Source organism: Magnolia sinica, chromosome 12 (assembly GCF_029962835.1).
Source record: "Magnolia sinica isolate HGM2019 chromosome 12, MsV1, whole genome shotgun sequence".
Lineage (NCBI taxonomy): Eukaryota > Viridiplantae > Streptophyta > Magnoliopsida > Magnoliales > Magnoliaceae > Magnolia > Magnolia sinica.
The window spans coordinates 83,975,706-83,981,159 of NC_080584.1; positions in this window are offsets into that span (position 1 = coordinate 83,975,706).

Genomic DNA, 5,454 nt, shown 5'->3' on the forward strand with positions numbered 1-5,454 from the left:
TCTTAAAAAATTAACTTTTTCTATCTCTACAAGAGAAGGGTCATTTGAAGTTGATCGACATTTGATTTCAGCCCTTATGGATATTCCAGTGAATGATGAGGGTATTCCTATCCATACTTTATATGATAAACCCTCTGTCGTTGAAAAACGTATGCTGATTACGGATTTATGTAACTTGGATGTACAATGGACGCATAAAGGGAATGCATTTCCTCAAGGTATTTGTTACCCAAATCCATTATTCTTCACAAAATCTTTATGTCTAATTTGTATCCTCGGTCGGATAACAAATCTGAATTAACCTCCTTCATGGTTCGTATTCTTCATTCTGTTGTTAGAGGTGTTAACATTTGTTTACCATCCTTAATTTGTCATTTCATCATTCAGTTTCTTCTCGATCCTGGTCATAGTGACATTCATTTTGGATATTTAATGACTGTGTTGGCTACACATATGTCTATCGACATGCCAGTTGGAGAGGCCTCTATCCATCATTTGATATTTAACAATTCCAATATGAATAAGATGAAATTGGATAACCTTCCTGGCCAAGGTGATGGTGTTGGCGGTGCGGAAGCTGAACATGAAGAAGAAGCTGGTGATCTTCTTCCTGATGATATTAACATGGATGATATTTTTGAAGAGCTTGAGTCCGATTCTACAAATGATCCAGATTATGAGCCTTCTTCATTTGATGCACGTCTAAGTGCATTGGAAGATAAAGTTGAGGGTCTAAATGCTAAGATGGAAAAAATGTCTGTTGCCCATGATTTACAGTTCAAATATATGCGCAAATATCTTAGGCGCTTGAACAAAAGCATGCATCAACTTGATCCTTCCATTCCTGCTCCTTCATCTGGGTCGGATTAGTATTTTTAAGTTTACTGGTTATAATAACTTTATTACTCCTAACTTATTTTGAGTTTGTCACTCTCTTTAACTTAACTCAGTCTATGAATTATGTGTGTTGCTTATTCTAAGTTAACTCTCATATTTCTCATTGATTATTTCTCCTTAGCCATCTACTTTGTGCTTCCTTTGTCCTATTGTGACAAAAAGGAGGAGTATATGGATATGTTATATATGAATGTTGTCATGAGGAGGGAGTAGCATTGTTTTGTATGATGTTTTATGAGTATGTTACTCAGGGGGAGTATGTGCAGTGGTGTGCAGAGGTGGACTGAATATTGATTTACAAGTTTGCAGGATGCTGGTTGATAATAACTGGTTTACAAGTCTGCAGGATGTTGGTTGAAAATAACTGGTGCATGATTCTTTAATCAGATATTCTATGTTATGAAACATATCTTGAAAGTGTGTTTTGTCACTAATTTGACAAAGGGGGAGATTGTAAGTGCCATAGTTTATATCCCTTTGTGTTGTCAAATTTGTGGTGCCAAAGACAATGTTATGAAGCTTGCATCTGTGAAGAACAATGTTCTACTCAAGATCAACTTAGGGTGACAAGCACTGTTCACAAGTCAAGACTCGAGAAAGTGAGTCAAACTCCATTACTTTCAAAGGTCACTCGTCTCTAAAGTTTCAATGTCCTTACTTCACTATTGAGGTATGACTGACCTTAGGTTGACCTTTAGAGCAGGTCATTTTAGATACATAATTCATATATTTTTTATAAGTGAGTTTGGTCTATTCTAAGACTAGTCTTGGACTTTGTTCGACTAGTCCTAACACTGCTTCGACCTGTCTAAGAAATTTCTTGATCAGTTGTAAGTTTGTTACAAAAATCAGAAATTTTCTGTTAGGCTTCGACTAGTCCTGGGGACTGTTCGACCAGTCGTAGGAACAGTGTCGACTGCATCTTCGACCAGTCGTAGACCTACGACTTAATGTACAGTGCTAAAGAGTGACCTGCTTCGACCAGTCGTGAGAGCCTACGACCAGTCGTAGGAGACCCACGACCAGTCATAGACCACCTACGACTAGTCGTAAAATTGTCAAATCTTATCGCGCCTGAATTTTTTCAAATCTGTTGGTTCTACAATCAGTCGTAGAGGTCCTTAGACTAGTCGAAGGTGTGATTTGCTCATTTATAAATAGAGCACAAATCTCAGAATAAAACATGAACTTTAAGCTAAATTAATTCGGTCTTCTGAGAGATAAGTCGGTGCTCCATATAAGCTAAGTGTGCATATTTAATATTATCTTTCTTTAGCTTTCTTAATTGATTTTGTTTCTTGCATTCCAATCTAATCTGAAAAGAGGAATTGTTGTTTTCCTTTTTCTGGAATCAAAATCAATTAGAGCTAGCCCTTTTGTTTAATTTAAAATCTATTAGAACCTAGAACCATTATAAAGTGAGTATTGGACATTGAACTTTGACATTCAAATCTCTACTCCGACTTGGTTCTTCTGGGCTGCTACAACGAAGGAGAAAATCAGGTATTTTACAATTTGTGTAATTTACATTGTTTGGTTTTGTTTAAGGTTAAGCCAGAAAAATCTCAAAGTTGTTGGTTATCTGAGGAGAACTAGAAAACTCAGAAGTGAGGGTTTTTAAATTGTGTAAGTCCTTTGAAAAAGACATGATTGTGAAGGTTTTGGGTGAACCTGTGAAAACCTATTTGATAGTGAACGCTAAAATAAATTAAGAAACAAAATTAGATTCTAAAAGTGTCAGAATTAGAAAGTTACTAAAATAAAACAAAAATAGAAAGTTAATTTCTAAGAAGGGAAAGAAATAACCCTAATTCTAAAAATATGAAAAAGTAGAGAGATTAGGAAGGAATTACCAATTTAGAAACTTATGTCCAGATCCTATAAAACAGGAAATAAATTAGTTTTGAACTCAAATAAAAATAAATAAATAAATAAAAACTAAGGTTAGTAAAATCCTAATCTTAAACTAATCCTAAAACCAATTAACTTCAGAGAATCACAACCGTCAGTCCCCGGCAACGGCGCCAAAAACTTGTTCACTCCCCAAGTATAGGGTTGTGATGTAGTAATAAACTCGGTAAGACCGAGGTCGAATCCACAGGGACTGATACCTGTACGTTTCCTGAAACCAAGTAGAACTAGAACTAGACTAAGATATGATCTAACCAAATAGAAATTTAAGGAATAATGGTGGAATAATTATCTAAAGCTTTAAGGAATTCAGAGGAAGGAAACTAGGGATTCAGAGGATCCACTTGTAGAGATCAGGGAGATCTTATGCCTGCATCAAGGATTACAGAATTCAAACCGAACTTACTTGATTTGGTTTTCAAGAGATGAAAGGTATATGAATTAGAATGGATTCCATCATCTAACCATGCCCAGGAGACACAGCAAACAACAGGATTAAACTAATTACCAACCAATCAACAATGTATGAAGATCAGGAAGGTACTATCATCCTACCATGCCCATGGGACAATGATGAACAACAGGGCTTCTTGACTTCATAAATATAAAAAGAGGAAAGAAATATTTAAAGCCATTGCAAACCCATTGTAATTTCAGTCACAACAGACCATTAAAGACTGATAAAAATATTCCTTATAATAATCAACTAAATCAAATTAAGTTCAGAAATTTTAAATTAAATGCATTGAATAAACTCTCCCATCTCGCTACAGGCTTCACCTCTTAGCCCTAGCTAAGAGGTTTAGCCACACATGACTGGGCTAACAAAAACAACAAAATAAAAAATAAAAAGGAAAAGAAGAGAATAAGAAGGAAAAAGAGAAAACCCACTCCACGTCCAGCCTTTCTTCAACCGTCCAAAACTCCAACTCCTCCGCTGTTTCACGTCTCAGCCATGTCCAGCAGCAACCATGTTCGGCAGCAGCCTCCCTTCTGCTCCCCTTCCCTCTCTGTTTCTCTTTCTTAAACCCAGACCCACGACCGAGCACCAGCAGCCAAACTCCTTCCCAAAACACCTTCCACGTCCAAAGCCTCTCCCTCTTATGCAGCTGTCCGCCTCTGCTCCTCTCCATTCGCAGTAGACTCCTGGTGGGACTCTGCCCATCTTGCGTTAGTGAGCTGCTGGGACACAAGATCAGCTATCGACTTTCTCAGACGTTCGCAGAACGTAACTGTGCATCCTGTTTTGCGCTGATGGTTGGTGCGGCCCAAGATCGGGACTGGCCAGGAAATCCCATCCATCCATTGAACTTTCCATGAAATCTTGGCTCAGACGGTGAAATTTCAAGAGAAGTTTTGCGGTAGATGCAGAGATCCGATGTTTTCTTTTCCCGCTGTTTGTCCGCTGTTTAAACAATCCAAACTGATGTCAAACTGTTTTTTGCAATTTTTCCACCTAGGTGATGGTTACAAGCCTCTTTGGAATCCACTAGACGGTTTAGATTGAACCGATCACCTCAGTGGGTGGCCCATAAGAATCCACCGCAGGCTCTGTTGCGAAACAGAGCCTGCGCGTTTGAGCGCTGTGATGGTCGGTGGACCCCACAGTGATGTATTTTGAGAAATTCATTCCATCCACTAGGTTCAGGACGAAAAACCCTCCGGAAATAAGTATTTTTTGGAGAGAATCGGTGTTGTCCACAAGTTTGCTTACTCCGCCGTCCATCTGACGTTTAACAGGTACTCTGCCTTTGTGTGTGTGCATGGGCCAAAAAGGAAAGCTAGGCGACAGTGTTGGTCACCTTTCAGAGCATATGGACGGTTCTGATCATCGAAAACTGCGATTGATGGGGCCCACTACGTGAAAACGGACGAACAGCGTCCGCCCGCTGTCTCTGTTGAGGAGATGGATCGGGTCAGCGCCTGCTGACCGGTCCAGTTCTTCCGGTGCACAGCGAGTGTGCGTGCGCTGGATGTGCACGCCACTCAAGGTGGGGTCTACTTGGATGTATATGCGAGATTTGTTTCGTTCATCTCTTTTCTCATATCCTTTTAATCGTGGAGAGCGAAGTTGAGGCACATCCGGATAGCAAGTGGGCCCCAAATCACGGCTTTAGTGGCTAAAGTGTCTATTGAGCCACTTCCACAGGGATCCGGGAGCTGAGATTCGACATGTACGGTTCGTTTATGGTCCTCAGGCCATGTATGAAGTTTTGAGTTGAAAGAATGGAGGGAAGCTTGTGATCTTGCTTTCTGGACGTCTTCCAAGCCGCTTGAGTTTCAGTTTCTTGATTTTTGCAGATCCCTGGCATGTAATTCCGTTGATCTTGGTCCCTTGGAGTCCTTCCCTTGCCTTGATGCATTCTGAATGTTAAATCCATGCTCTCAGTACCTTTTCCCAGTCCAAGCTCGTAAATACGCCCTGCAACACAAACACAATTAGATTAGCCATTAAACGGTATTATGTTTGTAGATCCAAGTAATAACTGGGGTCTAATATGCAATATTTGACCCTCAACACAACCCCCAACCAGCATTTTGCTAGTCCCGAGCAAAGTATGCGAAAAATAAGTCGAGAATTATAGGACAATCTCTATGAACTCAAGTGATTTTTGAAAAGCAATCTAGATACGAAAATTCTAAGAT